The 24,581-nt window shown below is 49.5% G+C and overlaps 2 pseudogenes; one reads left to right on the top strand and one right to left on the bottom strand.

Moving 5' to 3' along the window:
- Positions 1-1,315: 1,315 nt before the first annotated feature.
- Positions 1,316-2,201, bottom strand: LOC144249808 (olfactory receptor 2B11-like; annotated as a pseudogene).
- Positions 2,202-15,949: 13,748 nt separating this feature from the next.
- LOC144254687 (putative olfactory receptor 2W6 pseudogene) lies at positions 15,950-16,894 on the top strand (annotated as a pseudogene).
- The last annotated feature ends 7,687 nt before the right edge of the window (positions 16,895-24,581 follow it).

Raw genomic sequence — 24,581 nt, 5'->3', positions numbered from 1 at the left:
GCACAGGCCATATCTGCAGCACACCTGCAGGGCACCATGAGCACCGGCCTTTCAGTCAGATCTGTGCCCCAGGGGTCGTGGGCATGCAGGATTCATATTAATCCACGTGCAAGGGGCTGGCTGGCTCTGATCTTTAAAATTGCCAGTAAAACAGACAAAGTAGGCAGAGGCAGGTGATGATCCTATGCAGGCAAGAATTATAAAGAAGTGCTGGATATTCCTCACACATTCATTGAGGAACACAAAGTGACTTTTTTCATGGTGAGGTTGAAAGGATGATGTCCCCTAAGTGACCAAAGATTGATGGTGAGGGCATTAATGAAGCCAAGGTTTGGTAAAGTGTGGGATGAAGAAGTCTGTTAGGAAAGGAAGCTCATGAGATGCTGAGAGACAGGAGAGGTTTCCTGCCTACAGGTACCACCAGTTAATCCATTCAAGTAGATCAACCTACTAGTGAAGTTACACCTCCCATAAGATAATCATTTCACCTGTGAATATTCTTGCATTTTTTTTTCACATTTAAGCTTTTGGAGGGATACCTCACATCAAAACTATAGCAGTGAATAATGTGTACTGCTCATTTTTTAAAAATGTGTCATGAATACTGAATAATATGTGGACTTTTGAAAGCCATGCATCTTTAATATGTTAAGTAAAATAAGCCAGGAACAGAAAGACAAGTACCACAGATCTCACTCGTGTGGAATCTGAACAGGAGATGTGAGTGGAATGTGGTTTGTGATCAGAGGATGAGCAGAGTTGGAGGGATGGAGCAATGGATGGGGAAAGGTGGATCATCACTGGTAGGCAGGAGCAGGGAGCTCTTTGGTGCTGTTATACAGTTGGTGGCTGTGGATGGTAGCATCGTGTGTTATGATGATGTGGGATGTATATTTCAAAGAAAGGACTTTGAAAGTTTTCACCATAAATGGTTCATGTTTGAGGTGTCAGCAAACTTTTTTGGAAGGCACCTGGGCAAGGGGAGTGGTTGTGGGAAAGGGTTCCAAGGTGGCACTTTCCACTCCATAGGGGTGTAGATGATGCTGGTCCTTCTGGCTATGGACAGACTCGTTGGTGAAGCGCCAAGGTGGGCACAATGGTGCTTAGAGATTTTTGAGTATAAAGAGTCCTTTCGTCACTGGGTGGTTGATGAGGGGGAAGGGAACCCTTCCTCTGTGTTCACAGAGACTCACCTGGTCAGTTCCTTGGTGTGTTTGAGCCATTGTTCCAGGAGACAGGCAGAGACCACCACTCCTTAGGACCTGAGCCAGCCCTGGGATGCAACCCCCTCCAGACTGCCATCACATCCTTGTTCTCAGGGTGTAGAGCAGGGGGTTGGGCAGTGGGGGACCACACAGTAGAAAAGGGACATAAACTTGGCCTGAGTGCTGTTGGCAGGTGGCTGTAGGTATATGAGGATGCCTGGCCCAAAGTGTATGAGGACGACGAGCAGGAGGGCGCTGTAGGTGTCCAGTGCCTTGTGCTGCCCTGGGCCCTAGCAATGCAGGTGCAGAAGATAAGCACAAGCAGTGGAGCCACTATGCCGAAAGGGACGGCTCCCAAGGTCAGGGTCAGGTCGTTTGCCCTGGTGTCATACAGGCCAGCTTGATCAGGGCCGGCACCTCACAGAAGAAGTGGTCTAGGGTGTGGTGCCCACAGAAGGGAAGCTGGAGGCTGAGTGTGGCTTGGAGCACAGAGTTGGCAGATTGAGTGGGTAGTGGAGGGGCTGGCAGATTGCCATGTACAGGTCAAAGTCCATCACTGTCAGCAGGGCACTTTCTTGCAGCTTGTCCAATGCAAGAGGTAGGACTGCATGATGTAGCCCCAGGAGGTTATCGTCTTCTTGTCCCCCATAGGTGGGCTAGCATCTGTGGCACGATGGTGCAGGTGACACAGATATCCAGCCCAGAGAGCTTGTCCAGGAGGAGGTACGTGGGGATCTGGAGTCTGGGCTCCAGCAGGGAGAGAGAGATGGTGGGGCTGTTGCCTATGAGCTTCAGGATGCAGGAGACCAACATCTCTGTGCAGAGGGGGCACTCCAGCTTGGTACCTGAGAAGCCCAGCAGGATGGTGCTTCTGGGGAGCTCACGCTTTCTCCTCCCATGGCTCTGGCTCTCCACTGGCTGCAGACAAGAGAGGTGAGATGTGCAGGGCGTTTTCATTTCAGTGTCTCCATGGCAACACTCTGAGGCCTTCACCATGGTGGTGGATGGTCCCGTTAGTTTTTGGAGAAGCCCTCCCTGTGTGGGTCTGCTCTGTCAATCTCTGCCTTTGCTGGTGACACTGCAGGAGGGAGACCTGCTGTATCTAAGGCAGACTTCACGTGGAGGTCCATGCTGAACCCCATGGCCTCAACTGTGCACTTGTTATTCCTACTCTTTTTTCTATGACTAAGTTTCTCTCTCAGTCCATTCCAAAGCCTTGCTGCTGTCCAGAGGGGAAGGGGCTTCAGCACTTGGCATTCACATCTCTTCCAGGAAAGGCTCTCGGGGGACAGTGCCTGCTGTGTCGTTCCCTAGCAGTCAGGGAGGGCCCTGGCTCAGGAGGAGGGCTGATGACCAGCTACCCTGCAGCTGCCTGGTGCTATGTCCTTCACTGGGAGGAGACAGCTGCAGCTCATTGACAGCAAGCCTCTCTCCCTTTCCTTTTTGCCCCACTGTTTCATTATGTTAAATATAGATAAAGTTTGCTGCCTTACCTGTTCCTAGTGTGTGCCCTGTGGTTTCAGGCACACCATCATGTGGTGCAACCCTCCCGACTCCCAGGGCAGCCCCCAGCTTCATTGCTTGCATGTGATTCTGACCACTCTGACTGCATCAGCTAACGTGATCATGCCATATTTTTAGTTTCACGATTAGCTCATTTTCCTTACACAATGCCCTGAAGTGCATACTGCAGTGCAGGTTTCGAGGTCCTACCTCTTCAGGCCACATAGTACATGTACGAATTTGCTGGTGTGTTACCTGCTGCTAACCCAGAGGTCGCCGGGAGGTTTTGCTGCTGTGAACAGACCTGCTCAATGTGTGGTGTGGGGTGTTCTCTGACCTGCTTCAGACTTTGGGGTGCAGTCAACAAGGACAATGTTGAACTGGGAGTCAGGGGACCTGAGGAATCTGGGGAAGAGGCTGTCTGGCAAGCTCCCATGTCGCTGCATTTCCACCGCAGTGGACGCGGGTACTGGGTCTGCACATCCTCCACAAGCTGGACCCAGGGTGGATTGGCTGCCTGACAGGTGTGGAGCTGAACCTCACCTGCGTCCCCTGTCCTTTCCTGGTTGTGACGTGTGCGTCTGGTCCTCACAGTATGGCCATTGCACCTTTTCTTTGGAGAATGTGTATTTGAAGCCTTTGCTGGGTTTTGAGACAAGTTTTTGCCCAGCTGGCTGGTCATTAAGTTTCAGGGCACTGTTTATTCTATCATTTCAGGTTTGCTGTGGGTTTTATGTGTGTGTGTTATTAAGTTGACATAGTTTCTATTCCTACTTTTGTGATTTTTTCATTAAAAGAAAGTTGAATTTTGTCAAATGCATCAAATTAGAAAACCTCATATAATTTCTTCTGCTTCCTCTTCTCTTCAAACACCAACTTGGCTGGCCTTCGTGCACTGGAGCACGCTGTGTCCTGGTGGCCAGCCTGCCTGACCTCAGTGTCCATGCTGTGGGCCTGCTGCGCTTGGCTTCTAGCAGTGGCTGAGGTGCTGTGTCAGTGGTGCTGCAGGGCCTGATTTGGTGTCTGTGCTGTCTTCACCTGGTATTCATGTCTAGGTACAGCTACGTTGTGGGAGGAGAAGAATGTCATCTCTTCAGAGCCTCTGAGAAGACTGTGTCCTTTCCTCACTAGCCGCTGGGCAGTGGTCAGTAGTAAGCCTCCACGTCCAGAAGTTACTGTGCCCGGAGGTGTGGCTGGTGGTGTGTGGGGTCTCCCTAGTTACAGCAAGCTCACTTTCTACTTCGCTATTGTCTGGTTCCTGGGGCCTTGTGACCTGGGGGCCCCTGTAGGACCAGCGTCCTTGACGCCTCTTCCTTCTCTCTGCACTCTGAGCCTCCTGCCCCTGCAGGACCAGTGTCCTTGATGTCCCTTCCTTCTCTCTGCACTCTGAGCCTCCTGCCCCTGCAGGACCAGTGTCCTTGATGTCCCTTCCTTCTCTCTGCACTCTGAGCCTCCTGCCCCTGCAGGACCAGTGTCCTTGATGTCCCTTCCTTCTCTCTGCACTCTGAGCCTCCTGCCCCTGCAGGACCAGTGTCCTTGATGTCCCTTCCTTCTCTCTGCACTCTGAGCCTCCTGCCCCTGCAGGACCAGTGTCCTTGATGTCCCTTCCTTCTCTCTGCACTCTGAGCCTCCTGCCCCTGCAGGACCAGTGTCCTTGATGTCCCTTCCTTCTCTCTGCACTCTGAGCCTCCTGCCCCTGCAGGACCAGTGTCCTTGATGTCCCTTCCTTCTCTCTGCACTCTGAGCCTCCTGCCCCTGCAGGACCAGTGTCCTTGATGTCCCTTCCTTCTCTCTGCACTCTGAGCCTCCTGCTCCTCCAACTGCTCTGCTGCACTCATGAGGAGAGGCTTCCAGGCGCTGTCCTAAGGCTCCCCTGCATGGACCAGTCACTTCCCTCTGTCTGCTCTCGTTTCCTGCCTGGGCTTGGTTCTCTGTGTATGACCCGTGTGCCTCTGGTGACATCCTGTGCTCGTCCTCTGTGGGCTGTCACCTCCTGGGGCTGCTTGGCACTGCCCTCTGTGCAGGGCCTGGGGCCATGTGTTCTTCAGCTGTCTCCATGCCCTCCTCCTGCCTGGTTCGAGGACTCTCTTGGGGGTGGGGGGCCAGACCTGTCGCTCCTGTCTTCTCTCCAGACTTTCCTCTGCCTTCTCTCCCCTGGGGGATGCCGTAGTCTGGCTGGGCACAAAATAACCGGGAGGTCACGAGCCACTTGTAGGTTCAACCAGGAACTACTTTATTGCCCGAACCCCATGGAAACTCTCCAGAACTCTCCGGAAATCCCGCGAGAATCAACGGGAACTCAACGGGAACTCTGTGAGAACTCAAAAGTAGTGGGCACCCGAGGCAGCAGGAGCCGCCCCACTGCCGGACAGCAGAGGTCCACATACACAACTGAATACACAGCTTACCCCAATCCAGCATCATCCAGTTACAGCAATCAGTCACCATCCCAATAATTATACACACCTTAACTTAATCACCATCATCCCAATGGCTCACTGGCGGCACCTCCCAACCACTCCTTCTGGCAAAATACTAGGCGCCATCCCGACTTGGCTGTGGCTCTCAACAGGGGGACACTCCCCTGCACATGCTCAGAGCTGCCCTCAGAGCTGTCCCCAGTCCCTCTGGTGAGCTCTTCCCTTGGGACTGTCCTTTCCCTCTCAGGACTGGCTGTGGATCTGCTCACATACCTCTGTGCCATTTTGCACGTGTGCCCTGATCTCAGTCCTCTGCCCTCTGTTCAGAAGTGCAGGTTCTAGATCAGCATGTCCTCACCAAGGTGCAGCCGCTAGGAGTGGGCACCGTGCATCAAGAAAGTTAGGAAGCGCATCACCAGCTGGAGGGGCCAAGGTCACACGTGGTGTTAGAAGAAGAGGAAACAGAATCTTGGGGCTGTGTGCTCACTCCCTGGTGACACAGGCTGGAGAATCAGTGGACAGCAGTCCATCAGCCGTGTGCAGGCATCCAGAGAGTGCTGGTCGCAGCAGGTGGGTATGAGTTCTAATCTGCCCACAACAGGGGCAGTAGGTTTTGGGCTGGCTGGGGTGGTGCTGTGCATGGTGGGACCTCTGTGTGGCTGAGGAGCGCAGTGCTGATGCCCAGAGTCCACATCTGGATCCAGTGGGGCCAGCCTGACACAGGGACCCTAGGGTGTGGGACAGGGAGCCCCAGCCTGGGGCTCTGCTTTCCTGCCCTGGAAAGCAGATGGCATGCCTCCCTCAGGGTGTGCAGACTCAGTGTGCTGCGGGTGGCCTGGCAGGAGGAGGCCTGCTGAAGTGACTTCTTTACTCTCCACACAACTTTCCTTTAATACATAATGACCCCACAGCAATCCAGGGAAACCACAGCAGCACAGAGCACCCAGTGTGGGCAGGGCAAGGTCAGTGCCTGGTCCCAGTTCTCGTGCTCCCCTGCCGCACGGAAGCCCTGGCCGTTCAGCTGGGCAGGTACACCTCCGCTCCTGACAGGAATTCTCCCTTACAGTATCCAAACCAAGCTAAACCAAACTTTAGCATGGTCAAATTTGGGTAAATAAATCCTATATTTCTGTTAGTTTCTGGTTGACGGACACATTCGTTGGTACTGCTCAGGTGTTGCGTGGGGCTCTGAGGAGCAGGGAGCGGGTGGAGTGGGGAAGTCTGGCTGATGGAGATGCGAGTTCCACCTGCTGACCTCTTCCTGGTGCGGAGGGTGCTTAGTGTCCACTCCTCTGTCATGACTAAACAGCCCAGTGCAGATCTCTCAGCCTTCCCTCTGCCACGGCTGTCATCCATGACTCCTGTCCACTGTCTTCCAGTGTCCCCCCATGGCTGGCAGCACTGTGGCCGCCATCCTGCCCTCTCCTCCAAGGTCAGCTCTTTTACATTCTGTATGTGAGGATCAGCACATGTCTCTTCCCTCTCTGTCCGAGTGCCTATTACAAAAGCAACCCTTAAGGTGGCCAGAGTGTGGAGGACAGGTGCCCTCTGCTCAGTGGTGGGCAGGGAAGTTAGCACAGGTGTTATGGAGAGCGGCATGGAGTTTCCTCCCAAACTTAAGACACAGTGGCTGTGTGATCAGCAGTCAGTTAGGGGACCACAGCCCAGGAGGACATCAGCCAGGGGAGCTTCTGAAGCTGCACCCAAGCTTGACAGCCACTGTGTCCATCAGCAGGAGGTTGGGAGGCTGAGGGCTGTGCACAGTGGCAAGCTCCTTTCCCAGCAAGAGGCCAATCCTTCCTCCAGCGGCAATGGACAAGCCCAGGACCATCATTTTAAGTGAGATAAGCCAGGCAGAAAAAGACAAATGTGATTTTATAAGGAATTTTCCTTGGGCCATGACACTGTGGGCAACCACTGGGTCAAGTTGGCCACCAGCTTTGGTGACCAGCAGAAGGAAGGTTCTTGAAAAACAGGAAGGGCCAACCCTCTCTGGACCCCTGCTGCCATGGTGTTGGCCTTTTATCCCTCCCAGGAGATCCTGCTGTGGAGCAGCGTGGGTCCCTTCCTCACGCCAGGCTGTGCTCAGTCTGCCCTGCATCTCTTTAGAGGGCACCGGGACCCTGTGGGCACCCACTCGTGGCACCCAACCCACCTCTGATGTGGCCTCTCTCTCTGTTTCCTGTGACACCAACCTCCTTTTGCTGTTGGCTCTGAGCACACACAGGGGCCATAGTTCCAGCCGGGTCCTCTTTCCCTCTCTGTGCACCAAGGGAGGCTGCTCCCATCACACCCAACACAGCCCCTCTCCTGGTCAGACTGCCCAGTCCTGCCCTTTGTTGCCCAAAAGCTCTGCGTGTCCTTCTGTCACAGAGCCGTCCTGCCTCCCACCACTGCTGGAGTAGATGCTGGGCAAGCTTCCCGGAAGCTGTCCTAATGTTCATCATCACTATAAAATGTCGCATGTTGCTGTGCTGCTCTGTGATGACTGACACACCTAGGCCACGTGTAGGCAGCAGGCCAGGTGGGTAGCATGTCTGTCCCCTGTCTGGAAGTTTCTCCTGCCTTCCTGCACGTTGGAGCCCTTCTCACTAGAGCACCTTCTCTCCTCCACAGTGGCAGTGGGAGTCCCTCAGCTCTTGCCCAGGTGGCCTCCTGTAGGGGGTTGCCGGCTCCTCCACAGCTCACTTGCAGGTGACATTTCTTCCACGTTTCATGCGCCTTCTTTGCCACCCGACATTCCACACTTGGTTGGAATCAGATTGAGCATCCTGCCTGCCTCCTGCTGTGTGACACTGGTCCACTGCTCTGGGCTTGCACGGGGTCCACGTGGGCTCTTTGCCCTTCTGTCCTGCTATCAGGAGTCTAGGCTACTGTCTTTTCCTCTGTCAGCAGCTTCCATAGATGCTTGCCTCCTTCAGTCCTGATTTTTTCTTGGGTCTGCAAGCTGCTGTGCTGAGAGGGAAGATTCGGCCTAGGATTGCTTTTCCGTCCCCTTGCCCGCCTAGGCTGCCCGTCCTGGGTGAGAGTCTTGCAGTGGTGTGGAGCCACCAGGAGAAAGGAGGGGGCCTGCTCTCATGCCCAGCCTGTCCCTGAGCCCCCTACCTGGAGGGGGAGAAGCAGGAGTTGAGCAGAGTGACAGCCCGCCCTAGACACAGAGCCCTTGCTCAGGAGATGTGTGACTCTTCAGAGGGTCTGGGATCCTATGGTGGTGACTCTAGAATTTAGCCAAGAGAGAGCATTTTTTGTTCCACTGAGCCTCCTGAGTGTTAGTGTGTGGCTCCTCTGGCGTCTGAGCCACGGGCAAGCAGATAATTAGTTCAAGGGCCAAGTTTGCAGGAAGGTGCATCCAGGGGGAGTCATGTCTCACTCATTATTCTGAGAATAGTCCTCCCCCGGGGTGCATGGCTGAAAGTGAAGGAAGTCTCTTCACACAGCAAAGCTCTCACCCCAGGGGCTGAACAGTCTGAGGCCACCTCCTGTCCTTGTGTGGCTCCCTACCAGAGCAGCAGAGGGAGCTGTGTCCAGCATAGGGAGCCACTCCAAGTCCCCAGAGGCTCCCACCCTAGTACTTCCTGGGCCCGGCATGGCTTCTGGATGAGATGAGCTGGGCGTGTCCAGGGTAAGGTGACTGAGGACAGGTGTCATTATTCATGACTGGCGAAGCAGCTCGTGGCTCCAGTGAGAACCCAGCATCTCTGCCTGTCACCATGGGCATTCTAGTCCAAGGGCAGCCATTGCCTCTGGTGAAGCCACGGCCTCTGGGGCAGCCACGGCTTCTGGAGCAGACTCAGCCTCTGGAGCAGCCTCAGCCTCTGGGGAAGCCACAGCCTCCAGGGCATCTCTGGACTCTGGTGAAGCCACGGCCTTTGTTAAAGCCACAGACTCCAGGGCAGCCATGGACTCTGGAGCAGCCTCAGCCTCTGGGACAGCCATGGACTCTGGAGCAGCCACGGCCTCTGGTGAAGCCATAGCCTCCAGGGCAGCCGTGACCTCTGGGGCAGCCCTGGCCTATAGGCCAGCCACAGTCTCTGGGGCAGCTGGGCCTCTGGTGAAGCAGGCTGCGCCCCGGGCCTTAGCTGGAGCTGTGCTTCCCTCACACTGGCCACCACACTCACTCCTGGGCTCCCAGTGTGGCTGACACCCTTCAGAGTCCCTGGGAGAGCAGACACTGCCTGGCTTGGTCTGTGAACACCTTGTTGACAGTGAGGGCTGTACTTGTCATGGGGGCTCCTGGTGAACCAGTGCAAGCCCAGCATGGAGAGCACTGTCACAGTGTCACCACTGGGCCTCAGTGCACATGGAGGCACATTCCTGATCTCCCGACTTGCCCCATTTCCTGAAAGGTGACATGGGTTTGACTCATGAGACGCCTTTCTGCCCCACTACTCAGCATGGGGCTGGGTCAGGTTCAGCTATGTAGAGATCCCTGCAGGTGTCACCACACAGGCAACAGTGAGTCCCTCCCAGTGTCCCCACACATAGACCAGCCAACCTTACAGGTGTCCCCACACAGGGTCTGGCCAACCCCTCCAGATCCCCACATGGAAAGTTATGCTACATACAATCCACATAAGTGTGAGTGAGGAGCAGCCAGTCCATGTGCTTTACAGAATTCCACCCAAGCCTCTGTCCCCATGAGGAGTGCTAGTCATTCTTCCACTCAGCCAGCTGTCTCGCCATCTCTGTCCATCTTGTGTCATCTGTCAGCTATCTGATATGTATGTCATCTGTCTTCTCTCTATCCAGCTCCGTCATCTATCATGTGTCCCCCTCCCCTGTCCATCATGTGTTGTCTGCTTATCTAACCCTCCATCCATCCTGTAGCTACCCTCCAGCTCCTGTGTCTACATCATCTGTCATCCATCTATCCAGATCCATCATCTTGTATGGTATCATCTGTGGCCTGTCTATCTGTTAGGATCTGTAAACAAGCCAAGATGGCGCCTGGCATTTTGCCAGAGGGAGTGGTTTGTGAAGTAACGCCAGTGAGCCATTAAGTGTGGAGATTCCTTATAGGTTGACTGCTGTATCTAGTTTATGTTAATTAAGATAAGCTGTGTGGAATGTATATATACCCCTCCTGTCCTACAATAAACGGCTCCCACTCCAGCTGTATCAATGTACACAAGTTGTTCGTCACCCCCCCTGGCTATTTTGCCCAGCCAGCCGGGCTGCGGCATCTAATCATCTGTCATCAGTGATCCATCCATCCACCCATCCATGCACCCTGTGTCTATCCTCGAGCTCTGATCTCTGTATCACCTGCCATTGTCTATCATCCCTGTCTCTCCTCTGTCTTCCATCCATCTCTGGTCTGTCTCCCACCCTCTGGGAGGTTGCAAGCTGATGAGAGTGCTGTGGGCTGGGGGCTGCAGATGGGGTCTTCGCTCCACTGAGCTTGCATTCTGGTTGGAAGGGACTCACAGCTGGTGAGGGAAACCAGGAGGCGTAGAAGGCAGTTTCCCATTCTGGTGGGAGCCCTGAAACCATAATGACAGCACAGAGGGGTACTGGGAACCACATTGAGGGTGCCCAGGGCAAGACTCATGGAGCAGGTGACATCTGGGCTGAAGCCAAGACAGCCAGAGGGAAAGGCAGGGCCCAAACATGGAGGCAGCACTAGCTTACTGTAGGCTTTCCATTTAATTTTGTTTTGGATTCGCTTGGACATTTCAGTCAGGTTTTAAGAGCAATAATTCAAGTCCAGTATAGCCTCTGCCCCATTCACATACTTTTCTCTTTCTAGTTTTTTTTTTTTTTTTTTTGTGCTGGGAATGGAACCCAGAGCCTCACATATTCTGGGAAAGTACTCCACCATGGAGCTACAGTCCAGCCTTTTTTACTTTTTATTTTGAGACAGGGTCTGCCTAGTTGCTGAGGCAGGACTACTTGCAATCCTCCTGCCTCAGCCTCCCAAGTAGCAGGGATTGCAGGCCTGTGCCATGGTGCCTAGCAAGAGCCAAATCCATGTATCAGTTTAAGGGCGTCATTCTCTCCCTTTCTTAAGACTATCCATCATCCAGTTTGTTTACCCCTTTGTGAGCCTTTGTTATTTTCTGTATTTTTCTTTGGAGCTTTCTGATAGGTTTGTGCCGATGTTTCATTTGCATCTGAATTTGCATTTGCCTAATGACTAGTATCCCCAACACATGACGTATCTTCTGTGGTGAGACACCTCCTCCTGACTTTTGATCATTTTCTAATTGGATTAAACTGAATATTTTTGAGAGAGCTTCATATATTCTAGACACCAGACCTCTGTTATAGTTTGAAAATGTTTTTCCATTCTATAGCTTGCCTTTTAAGCCTCTTAGTGGTATCTTTTCCTAGGCGAGTTTTGATTTGGGTTAAGCCCAATCAATAACCTTTCCTTTTGTGGGTTGCTGAGAGTCAAGTCTAAGAATTTTTTGCCTCTTCCTGGGTCCTGAAGGTTTCCTCACCTTCTTCTTTTAAAATTACATAGCTTTACAGTTTACATTGAAGCCCACAACACATTCAATTCCTTGAGCTGTGTGGTCCATTTGCATCCAAGTTCATGGTCCAGAATGTTTGGTCATACAGGAGACCTATGTTGAGGCCCTGGGTGTCCTCAGTGCCAGTGTTTGTCCTCCAGCCCACGTGGGGAGCTCGCTCCAGGCCCTGGCAGTCTTTGTGGGTTGCTCCCCTCCCTGCTCCAGTCCTGTGACTCTGTACCACTCTTGGAGTCAGGTAGGCTGCTTCCCTCCTCTGTGTTCCTTATCTTTTCAGAGTTACTCACTATTGGCCTTTCTAGTTTATTTTCCTTTCCTTAAAAAAATGTAGAATAATCTTGTCTGTAGCTACAAATTGGAAGGGGTGTGGTTTGGGGTAAGAATGGTGTTGAGCCTGTGTGGGGGACAGCTGGCACTTGGGTTGTCTTGAATCTACCAAGGCCGGAGGCCTCTGCGGATTGAAATCTTGGGGGGTTCTTTCCATCTGGGTCTTGGTTTTCAGCCTGTGAGTTCTATGCATGCTTCCTTTTACATTTGTGAGGCTTATGCTAATTTTTTATATTTGGGAGCTTAGTGCTTCCTCCCTGGGGGTCCTTGAGAACACCATAGTCCCTGGGGTCCCCCGGGCTTGGCTCTGTAAACAAGCTGACACCAGCCTCCTCAGGTCCCCAGATGCCTCATTTCCCAAGCTACAGGAGATGAAAGCCACCTTTCCTGCCCCTAGGTGAGCCAGTGCCACGGTGTCCCTGGCTATGCCTGGGACTCAGCCTGCTTCCCCACCTCAGGCTACTTCCTCATGGAGGCCCCTTTTCCCCCATGCAGGGACCTGCCACTGTGAGACAAAGGCATTTTGATCTGAAATGTGGGTCCAGGCCACACCACCTGCTGAGCTAAGGTGAGACTCTGGCCACTCCTGCCTCAGGAAGTGATTTCTCCTCCTCCTTCTGCTGCTGAGAGCTCCACCAACTCTTCTTCAGGTCAGATGTCATTTTTCTGTTTGATTTTCTATCAGAGTTGTCACTGAAGTTGCCTTTGGAAGACCCAGAATTGGCTGCTCATTCTGGAGAAGTCTCCCCTGATCTCTGGAATTGAGGGAAGAAGGGCTTCAGAACCTCAGGTCCTCAACTTTCCCGGAATAAGAAGGGTGAGGACTTTGAATTTTTTTTGTGTGTGTGGAAATGAGGCTCAGGTCTGACTCTCTACTGAAATCATCTTTGTGATGGCTTCTATTAGGGCTTATATTGGTTAGTGTGCATCAGAGTAGGGAGCTTCCCAACCCCGACTTCTAATTTGGAACTCCATTTTTGAGAAAGATACTGCATCTGATTCAAAAAAGATAGAACACACTGATTTCTACAATGAATCATAGGCATATAAAGATGATTCTGTTCTACTTGTTTGCCTTGTCCCTGCTGGCCAACCCAGGGTGCCCCTGGAGACTAGAGGCACACATAAAACCACACTCTTGTGTAGGAGAGGAGCCAGGTTGAACAGAAAGCTCTGTTCTTCTGTATCAGCATAGAGAGAGCTTCTCTGTGATTGTGAAAAGAATCACAGGCTTTCCTCTAGAGATGGCTGAGACTAAGGGAGCTCTTTGTAGGCATGTAAGTGCAGGTTGGTGAGGGAAAGGTGACAAATGACAGCAGCCACAGCCCTATAGCACGAAAAGGATGGGAAAGGAGGAAGTGCAGAACAGGGGACCTGAGCCCTGGGCTTGGCTGCCATAGGACCCGAGAGAGTGCAGAGAGGGGACCTGGGCCCTGGGCTTGGCTGGTACAGGACAGGAGGGAGTGCAGAGCAGGGGACTTGGGCCCTGAGCTTGGCTGGCACAGGACAGGAGGTAGTGCAGAGCAGGGGACCTGAGCCCTGGGTTTGGCTCCTATAGGAAGGAGGGAGTGCAGAGCAGGGGACTTGGGCCCTGAGCTTGTCTGGCACAGGACAGGAGGGAGTGCAAAGCAGGGGACCTGAGCCCTGGGCTTGGCTGCTATAGGAAGGAGGTAGTGCAGAGAGGGGACCTGGGCCCTGAGCTTGTCTGGCACAGGACAAGAGGGAGTACAGAGCAGGGGATCTGAGCCCTGGGCTTGACTATCACAGGACAGGAGGGAGTGCAGAGCAGGGGACCTGAGAACTGGACTTGGCTGCCATAGGACAGGGGGGAGTGAAGAGAGGGGACCTGAGCCCTTAGCTTTGCTGGCATAGAACAGGAGGGAGTGCAGAGAGGGGACCTGAGCCCTGGGCTTGGCTGTCACAGGACAGGTTAGAGTGCAGAGCAGGGGACCTGAGCCCTAAGCTTGGCTGGCATAGGACAGGAGGGAGTGCAGAGAGGGGACCTGAGCCCTGGGCTTGGCTGTCACAGGACAGGTTAGAGTGCAGAGCAGGGGACCTGGGCCCTGAGCTTGGCTGGCACAGGACAGGAGGGAGTGCAGAGAAGGGGACCTGAGCCCTGAGCTTGGCTGGCACAGGACAGGAGGGAGTGCAGAGCAGGGGACCTGGGCCCTGAGCTTGGCTGGCACAGGACAGGAGGGAGTGCAGAGAAGGGGACCTGAGCCCTGGGCTTGGCTGCTATTGGAAGGAGGGAGTGCATAGAGACAGGAATGGCCAGAGAGAGTCTCACCTTAGCTCAGTAGGTGGTGTGGCCTGGACCCACATTTCAGATCAATGCCTTTGTCTCACAGTGGCTGGTCCCTGCATGGGGGAAAAGGGGTCTAAAAATTCCTAAATAAGAATGTGCAGTATATCTGAAATATAAATAGTTCCCCTACTCTTTGTTGTTAATTTCTATCCATTAAAGCCTAGAAAGCCCTGGTCTGTCCTCCATGAGTTGGTGTGGTTGGAGCATAACCTTAGGTCAGAGAATCAAGTCCCATTCACCAACCCAATTTCAGAACATTAGGCCGAAGTTTCCATAATGAGTTCACATTTATTATTTCATGCCAATGAAACTAATAAAGGAATTTGACATTTTCATAGCTCCTTTGCAATTTCATGACTGTCAACTAAACACCTGGGCAGGATGCGAGTCAGAGGACTATGCATGGTGGCCACCTCACGCTGATGTAATAAAGCATGGAGGAAAAATGTTTTTAAAAGACCTGAGGTCACCTTGCAATTTTGGCTCAGGAGTGGCAGTCTAAGTGACAGCCATTGCTAAATAATTTGTGTAGTTTGTCATCGCCAGTCCTTGGGTCTCTCCATGGGGTGCAATTTAGCAATGAGTCTGTGGATACCGAAGCTCAGCTGCTCTTCACACTTGATGCTTGCAAAGTGTGCCTGTGAAAGTCTCCCGGTTCTTTAGCACTTGTCTGGCCACTTCTGAGGGTTCCCTGCCCCTTTCCTATCCCTTTGTGTGGCTTGGCTGGGGATCTGGTGTCTGAACTGTTGGATTCAAACTTAGGGATCCCCACCACAGCTTCAGCCAGGCAGAGTTTGCAGACTCCACCATGAGGGCCGACAGGTAGGGCAGCAGCCACAGGCACACAGGGGTCCTTCAAAATGCTTCTGTACTCCCATGTCCACTGTCCTGTGTTGCCTGGTGTCACTTGCTACTACTGTCTCAGGGGAGGCCTTCCTCAGTAGCTATTGGCACTATTAGGCAGGTCCCCCTTCACAGCCCTTATCTTAGACAACTGTAGCCCTGGAGGCTGTAGGTGGCCAAGGTATAAGCCCACTGTCACCAGGCATGTAGACATGGGAGGTATGGATGGGAACCTAAAAGCCCTGTCCTCTTTCCATCTTGCATGAGGAAAGCCAACACACAGGATGCCAAGCTGGGTTGTAGGTCATGTATTGCAGAGGCAGAATCACACCTGTCACCTCAAGAATTATTGGGTCCTGTTTTGATACAATGGCCTGCCATTCAAGGTGGCCTCGTGTCTGCATTCGCGAGGTCCCTGAGCGTCGCCCCTGAGTTTGACCTCTGTACCTCGGCACATCCTGCTGGCTCTTGTGGGAGCATCCTGCTCAGTGGGCCACAGGTCACATTCCTTCTGTGAACACAGCCAGAGCCCGGCTCTCAGGTCATGGCCTCCATTAACATAGGCGCAGCTGCAGGGCTCTCCCCACCTGTTGGGAGCCACTGGCCAACACCCAGACCTCGACAACTCTTCTGGCTGAGCTTCTGACCCGCCTTGGTCATCACATGCCTGTACTGTTCCCCAAGGCGGCAGGCTCCAGGGCAGATCCATGCCCCGCCTGGGAGTCGGGCACACTGCCCTGAACATAATGGGCATCTGTAGGTGTACACTCAGAGGTGAACTCTCTTGAGTGCACAGCCGGGTGCAGCGGGCAGGGGGCCATGCTGTGTTCTCTTACCAGTGCCCTCGATGTTTCTGCACACAGTGGGGTGGCCATGGGGAGCGGCAACGACAGCTCCCTCCAGGCGTTCATACTGGTGGGCTTCTCTGACCGGCCTCGACTGGAGAGGGTCCTGTTTGCCTCTGTCTTGGTCTTCTATGTCCTGGCACTGGTGGGCAATGCTGCCATTGTCCTCTTGTCCCTCGCGGATGCCAGGCTCCACACGCCCATGTACTTCTTCCTTGGGAACCTGTCCTTCCTGGACCTCTGCTTCACCACCAGCATTGTGCCCCAGCTGCTGTGGAACCTCTGGGGCCCAGACAAGACCATCAGCTACCACGGCTGCGTGGCCCAGCTCTACGTCTACATGGTGCTGGGCTCCACCGAGTGCGTCCTCCTGGCCGTCATGTCCTACGACCGCCATGTGGCCGTCTGCCGGCCCCTGCACTACATGGTGCTCATGCACCCCCGCCTCTGCCTGCAGCTGGTCGCTGTGGCCTGGGGCTGCGGCTTTCTGAATGCCTTCGTCATGTGTCCTCAGACCATGCGGCTCTCGCGCTGTGGGCGCCGCAGGGTGGACCTCTTTCTCTGTGAGATGCCGGCTCTCATCGCCATGTCCTGTGAAGACACCATGCTGGTGGAAGCCTGTGCCTTTGCCCTGGGGGTGGCACTTCTGCTGGTGCCCCTGTCCCTGATCCTCGTCTCGTACGGCACGATCGCAGCCGCAGTGCTGAGGATCAGATCGACCGCGGGGCGCAGGAAGGCCTTCAGCACCTGCTCCTCCCACCTGCTGGTGGTCTCTCTATTCTACGGGACCATCATCTACATGTACCTGCAGCCGGCCAACAGCTACTCACAGGACCAGGGCAAGTTCCTCACACTCTTCTACACGGTGGTCACACCCAGAGCCAACCCCCTCATCTATACCCTGAGGAACAAGGATGTGAAGGGGGCAGTGGCCAGGCTCCTGGGCTGGGAGAAGGGGTCTGGGGAAGCTTAAGTGAGCAGCACTTGCATCTGGCTGCTGAGTGCAGTGCCCTCGTCCACATCCTCAGGCCAGTGGTATTCTGTGGAGGCAGGCTGGGGAGGATATACATCATGAGATATCTCAAATTCACACTTGAGTCTCAAGTACAAATGTGACATCCATCTGTGTTTCCTGTGTGCACATACACATAGCCTCAAAGTCTGTGTAGGCATTCAGATCACCTTGTCGCCATAGGCTTGCAGGTCCCGGGTGGGGTTTCCATGGTTGGGTGGTGATGGTGCTGAGGAGGTTTTGGGTTTTGGAGCATTGGGACACGGGGAGCTCAGATTGGGGTGCCTGATCCATGTGGAGGACTTGCTGGAGCTGTTCCCAGTCACCTGAGCCACCAAGTGAGGCAGACAACACAGTGGCTCAGGGTTCTAGTGTGGCTCACCCTGCCAGGTCTGGGTGGGACCAGCTGCCAGCTCTAGGAGCTCTGCTCCACAATGGCAGGGGACTTGTCATCTGCCCTGTCCCACAAGCACCAGTTTGCAACTACATCCTAGGTGTCAAAGAGAGACAGTGAGCAGCCTTTCTCAGCACCCCTGTGCCCACAACTGTGGTCGCATTTCCAATGGACATCTGGGCATGCAGGGAGAACAGCCTCTGCCCAGGCTGTCCTCATGAGCCGGGAGTGGCCTTTCAGGTGCATCTTCTGGAAGGGAGGACTGGGGGTTGTGGCCCCTCTCCTTGGCTGTTCTCACAGCAGAGTGCTCCCAGGAGGGCTGAGCAGCCAAGGGCCTAGAAGGAGCCGGGCAGATGATCTTCATTCGAGGGGACCGATGACCTTGGTCTCCTGGGGAGGTTCCTGGCCAATCTCACCAGACATGGTGCTGTTGGCGATCTTACAAGGTCAGTGCAGCCGGATGTCACTAAGAGCAGTGCCGCAGCAGCAGGTGCCTCAGAGCCCGAGGATGTGACTTCCCAGCTCCGCACCCCGGAGTGCAAGACCACGGCTGGGCAGGCGTCTGTTAAAGGCTCCCCCCAGTCTCCGGTGACAGACAGACCTGGGAGTTGTCGTGTTGGGGATAGTCAAAGTTGACTCCTCTCTTTCCCCAAGCCTTCTTCCCATGTCCTGAACCATGAGCTCCCTCGGGGGGTGGGAGTGACCAGAGAGCCTCAGCCCACCCTGTTCCTTGCTCAGCAGCGTCCCTCCGGTGACTATTCCAGGTGAACGGATGGTCCCTTTCATAGACTAGCCTTATTCTAAGTCCTGGCTTTCGTTTAACCCTGGAGGGGTACAAAATCCAGGAGCAGAGAGCATGTCGGGAGATGGGTTCACACTGAGAGCCACCTGACCCCCAGCCAGGCTCAGTGGCTTTAACCTATAATGACTCCGCTGGGCTCCCTGGCTGGAAACCGGTGATCCCACCCTTCCGAGGAACCATCCATGGATGAATTGCTTGGAGAAGGGGCCTGGAGAGCACCTGTGGGGACACTTATCTGGGAAGGTGCTGTGCTAGTGCCCAGGGGCAACTCCATGCCTCTGGGTGAGATGGAGCTGAGGGGCTGGGAATCTCAGCGGCATGGCTGCCAGTCAGTAATAGCAGCACTTGGGACCCCTCCTCTTAAGTTAGTGGAGCTGAGAGTGTGGCCGCAGGTGTGCCCTTCCAGATGGCCTGGTGTGGGATTCCGTTTGTCCTTGGCTTATTTTTTTTTTTTTAACATGAAGTTTTTTTTTTAATTGGTTGTTCAAAACATTACATAGTTCTTTTTTTTTATTATTTTTTTATTGGTTGTTCACAACATTACAAAGCTCATGACATATCATATTTCATACATTAGATTGAAGTGGGTTATGAACTCCCAATTTTACCCCAAATGCAGATTGCAGAATCACGTCGGTTACACATCCACAATTTTACATAATGCCCAATTAGTAATTGTTGTATTCTGCTACTTTTCCTATCCCCTACTATCCCCCCTCCCCTCCCCTCCCATCTTCTCTCTCTACCCCATCTATTGTAATTCATTTCTCTCCTTGTTAATTTTCCCATTCCCCTCACAACCTCTTATATGTAATATTGTATAGCAATGAGGGTCTCCCTTCATTTCCATGCAATTTCCCTTTTCTCTCCCTTTCCCTCCCATCTCATGTCTCTGTTTAATGTTAATCTTTTCTTCCTGCTCTTCCTCCCTGCTCTGTTCATAGTTGCTCTCATTATATCAAAGAAGACATTTGGTATTTGTTTTTTAGGGATTGACTAGCTTCACTAAGCATAATCTGCTCTAGTGCCATCCATTTCCCTGCAAATTCTATGATTTTGTCATTTTTTATTGCTGCATAGTACTCCATTGTGTATAGATGCCACATTTTTTTTATCCATTCATCTATTGAAGGGCATCTGGGTTGGTTCCACAGTCTAGCTATTGTGAATTGTGTTGCTATGAACATCGATGTGGCAGCATCCCTGTAGCATGCTCTTTTAAGGTCTTCAGGGAATAGTCCGAGAAGGGCAATAGCAGAGTCAAATGGTGGTTCCATTCCCAGCTTTCCCAGGAATCTCCAAACTGCTTTCCAAATTGGCCGCACCAATTTACAGTCCCACCAGCAATGTACAAGAGTACCCTTTTCTCCACATCCTCGCCAGCACTTGTTGTTGTTTGACTTCATAGTGGCTGCCAATCTTACTGGAGTGAGATGGTATCTTAGGGTGGTTTTGATTTGCATTTCTCTGACTGCTAGAGATGGTGAGCATTTTTTCATGTACTTGTTGATTGATTGTATATCCTCCTCTGAGAAGTGTCTGTTCAGGTCCTTGGCCCATTTGTTGATTGGGTTATTTGCTATCTTATTGTCTAATTTTTTGAGTTCTTTGTATACTCTGGATATTAGGGCTCTATCTGAAGTGTGAGGAGTAAAAATTTGTTCCCAGGATGTAGGCTCCCTATTTACCTCTCTTATTGTTTCTCTTGCTGAGAAAAAACTTTTTAGTTTAAGTAAGTCCCATTTGTTGATTCTTGTTATTAACTCTTGTGCTATGGGTATCCTATTAAGGAATTTGGAGCCCTACCCCACAATATGTAAATCATAGCCAACTTTTTCTTCTATCAGGCAAAGAGTCTCTGATTTGATATCAAGCTCCTTGATCCATTTTGAGTTAACTTTTGTGCATGGCGAGAGAAAGGGATTCAGTTTCATTTTGTTGCATATGGATTTCCAGTTTTCCCAACACCATTTGTTGAAGATGCTATCCTTCCTCCATTGCATGCTTTTAGCCCCTTTATCAAATATAAGATAGTTGTAACTTTGTGGATTAGTCTCTGTGTCCTCTATTCTATACCGTTGGTCCACCCGCCTGTTTTGGTACCAGTACCATGCTGTTTTGGTCACTATTGCTCTGTAATATAGTTTGAAATCTGGTATCGCTATACCGCCTGATTCATACTTCCTGCTTAGAATTGCTTTTGCTATTCTGGGTCTTTTATTTTTCCATATGAATTTCATGATTCTTTTATCTATTTCTTCAAGAAATGCCTTTGGGATTTTGATTGGCATTGCATTAAACCTATAGAGAACTTTTGGTAATATCGCCATTTTGATAATGTTAGTTCGGCCTATCCATGAACAGGGTATATTTTTCCATCTTCTAAGGTCTTCTTCTACTTCTCTCTTTAGGGTTCTGTAGTTTTCATTGTATAAATCTTTCACCTCTTTTGTTAGGTTGATTCCCAAGTATTTTATTTTTTTTGAGGATATTGTGAATGGAGTGTTTTTCCTCATTTCCGTTTCAGAAGTTTTGTCGCTGATATACAGAAATGCCTTTGATTTGTGCGTGTTGATTTTATATCCTGCCACTTTGCTGAATTCATTTATTAGTTCTAGTAGTTTCTTTGTAGATGTTTTGGGTCTTCTAGGTATAGAATCATGTCATCTGCAAATAGTGATAATTTAAGTTCTTCTTTTCCTATTGTTATGCCTTTAATTTCCTTTGTCTGTCTAATTGCTCTGGCCAGTGTTTCGAGAACTATATTGAATAGAAGTGGTGATAGAGGGCATCCCTGTCTTGTTCCAGATTTTAGAGGGAATGCCTTTAACTTTTGTCCATTCAGAATGATGCTAGCCTGAGGCTTAGCATAGATAGCTTTTACAATGTCAAGGTAAGTTCCTGTTATCCCTAGTTTTTCTAATGTTTTGAACATAAAGGGGTGCTGTACTTTGTTGAATGCTTTCTCTGCGTCTATCAAGATGATCATATGGTTCTTATCTTTAAGTCTATTGATGTGGTGAATAATATTTATTGATTTACGTATATTGAACCATCCTTGCATCCCAGGGATGAATCCTACTTGATCATGGTGCACAATTTTTTTGATGTGTTTTTGTATTCGATTTGCCAGAATTTTATTGAGGATTTTTGCATCTAGGTTCATTAGAGATATTGGTCTGTAGTTTTCTTTCTTTGAGGTGTCTTTGTCTGGTTTCGGAATCAGGGTGATGTTGGCCTCATAGAATGAATTTGGAAGAGCTCCCTCTTTTTCTATTTCCTGAAATAACTTGAAAAGTATTGGTATTAATTCTTCTTTAAAGGTTTTGTAAAACTCCGCTGTATACCCATCTGGTCCTGGGCTTTTCTTGGTTGGTAGTTTTTTGATGGCTTCTTCAATTTCATCCATTGATATTGGTCTGTTCAAATTGTGTGTATCCTCCTGACTCAGTCTGGGCAAATCATATGACTTAAGAAATGTATCGATGTATTCACTATCTTCTATTTTATTGGAATATAGGTTTTCAAAATAATTTCTAATTGTCTTCTGTATTTCTGTAGCATCTGTTTTGATATTGCCTTTTTCATCCCGTATGTTAGTAATTTGAGTTTTCTCTCTTCTTCTCTTCGTTAGCATAGCTAAAGGTCTGTCGATCTTATTTATTTTTTCGAAGAACCAACTTTTAGTTTTGTTAATTTTTTCAATAGTTTCTTTTGTTTCAATTTCATTGATTTCCGCTCTGATTTTAATTATTTCTTGCCTTCTGCTACATTTGCTGTTGTTTTGCTCTTCCTTTTCTAGGGCTTTGAGATGAAGTGTGAGCTCATTTATTTGTTGTTTTTTTCTTTTTTTGAGGAATGACCACCAGGCGATGAATTTTCCTCTTAAAACTGCTTTCATTGTGTCCCATAGATTCCGATATGTTGTGTCTGTATTTTCATTTATCTCTAAGAATTTTTTGATTTCCTCCTTTATGTCTTCTGTAACCCATTGATCATTCAGTAACATATTGTTCATTTTCCATGTGATGCAGGATTTTTCCTTCCTTCTTTTATCATTGATTTCCAGTTTCATTCCATTATTATCAGATAAAATGCATGGTATTATCTCCACCCATTTATATTTACTGAGGGTTGCCCTGTGACATAATATATGGTCTATTTTTGAGAAGGATCCATGTGCTACTGAGAAAAAAGTATATCCATTTGATGATGGTTGATATATTCTATATGTCAGTTAAGTCTAGGTTATTGATTGTGGTATTGAGTTCTATAGTTTCTTTATTCAACTTTTGTTTGGAGGATCTGTCCAATGGTGAGAGAGGTGTGTTGAAGTCACCCATAATTATTGTGTTTTCGTCTATTTGATTCCTGAACTTGAGGAGAATTTGTTTTATGAATATCGCAGCGCCATTATTTGGTGCATAAATATTGATAATTGTTATGTCTTGTTGGTGAATGGTTCCTTTTAACAGTATATAGTGTCCTTCTTTATCCCTTTTGATTAACTTAGTCTTGAAGTCGATTTTATTCGATATGAGGATGGCCACCCCTGCTTGCTTACGAGGACCGTGTGCGTGGTATATTTTTTCCCATCCTTTCACCTTCAGCCTGTGTATGTCTTTTCCAATCAGATGTGTCTCCTGGAGGCAGCATATTGTTGGATTTGTTTTTTTAATCCATGATACCAGCCTATGTCGCTTTATTGGAGAGTTTAAGCCATTAACATTCAGAGTTACTATTGATATATGGTTTGTACTTCCATCCATGTTTGATTATTTATCCTTTTTTTAAAAAATTTAGTTTGTTTCTCCATGATTATCTTTCCCCTCACCCTCTGTCTTTACCGAGGCACTTCCCTCTGATGGTTTTGGTTATTGTTTTTCATTTCTTCCTCGTGTAGTGTTTTGCTCAAAATGCTTTGCAATGCTGGTTTTCTGGCTGCAAATTCTTTTAACTTTTGTTTATCATGAAAGATTTTTATTTCGTTGTCATACCTGAAGCTTAATTTTGCTGGATACAGAATTCTTGGTTGGCATCCATTGTCTTTCAGTGTTTGAAATACATTGTTCCATGACCTTCTTGCTTTCAGTGTCTGTGATGAAAAATCTGTTGTTAATCTTATTGGTTTACCCCTGAATGTAATCTGTCTCTTTTCTCTTGTAGCTTTTAATATTTTCTCTTTGTTCTGTATATTGGATATCTTCATAACAATGTGTCTTGGCGTTGGTCTACTGTGATTTTGTGTGCTCGGTGTCCTGAATGCATCTTCAATTTGTATATCTGTTTCCTTTTTTATTTCTGGAAAGTTTTCTGTAATTATTTCATTCAGCAGGTTACTCATTCCCTTGGTTTGAATCTCTGTACCTTCTTCTATCCCGATGACTCGTAAAATTTAGTTTTTTTATGTTATCCCATAACTCTTGGATGTTTTTCTCGTGATTTTTTACCAGCCTTTCTGAGTTGGCTAGACTCTTTTCAAGATGATATATTTTGTCTTCAGTATCTGACGTTCTGGCTTCTACTTGCTCCACTCTGTTAGTGATACTCTCAATTGAGTTTTTAATTTGGTTTATCGTTTCCTTCATTTCTAGAATTATTGTTTGATTATTTTTTATAATCTCTATCTCCTGATAAAGATGCTTAACTTCTTCTTTTATCTGTTTATGTAACTCATTCTCAATGTGTTCTTTTGCTGCTTGAATTTGCTGTCTCGTATCCTCTTTAAGGTTCCATTCCATCTGTCTAAGGTGTTCCTTGAGTTCTTCATATGAACATTTTTCCGATGACTCTAGGTCCTCCTGAATATTTAGGCTGTCCTGCATTGTTTGTACTCCTTTTCTTCCTTGCTTTTTGAAGCTGCTCATGTTACTTCTTGTTCTGTTTGACTGCTGAGTTACTGTTTACTCCTATAAATTTATTTGATGCTTGGGAGGAAAGGTATTAGAAGGGAAGGGAAGAAGTCACTAAAGAGAATGAGAGTAAGCAGGTAGAATTCAAGGAAGGGGGGATAAGATAATTGAAAAGAAATGAAAAGACAAAAGAAGAAAAAATAGGAAATAAAAAAAGAAAAAGAAAAAAAATTATAAAAAAAAGAATAAAACAAAAATTAAAATTGGAAGAAAAAAAATTTTTTTAAATTGAAAAAAAAAATTTAAAAAACAAGAAAGAAAAATGAAAATGAAAGAAAACCCCAAATCAAAATCAAAAAAAAAAAAAAAGAGAAAAGAAAAAAGGAAAAAAAAAAAAACACTAATAAATGCAGTCTTAGAGTTTGATTAACTTCTCTTCCAGTAGGTGGCGCTGTGCCCACCAGGCCAAGTTTCTCCTGTCAATACGTGGGAACCAATCACTGTGCAGCAGCTCCTCCTCCCAGACTGGGCGAGTCTCCAATCCTGAGTGCCTAGGGCCTCCTCTTGTGTCTAGTCACTTCCCCACTTTTCCTCTAGCCA

Source organism: Urocitellus parryii, chromosome 1, assembly GCF_045843805.1.
Source record: "Urocitellus parryii isolate mUroPar1 chromosome 1, mUroPar1.hap1, whole genome shotgun sequence".
Classification (NCBI taxonomy): Eukaryota; Metazoa; Chordata; class Mammalia; order Rodentia; family Sciuridae; genus Urocitellus; species Urocitellus parryii.
This window is presented reverse-complemented; position numbering and strand designations above follow the sequence as displayed.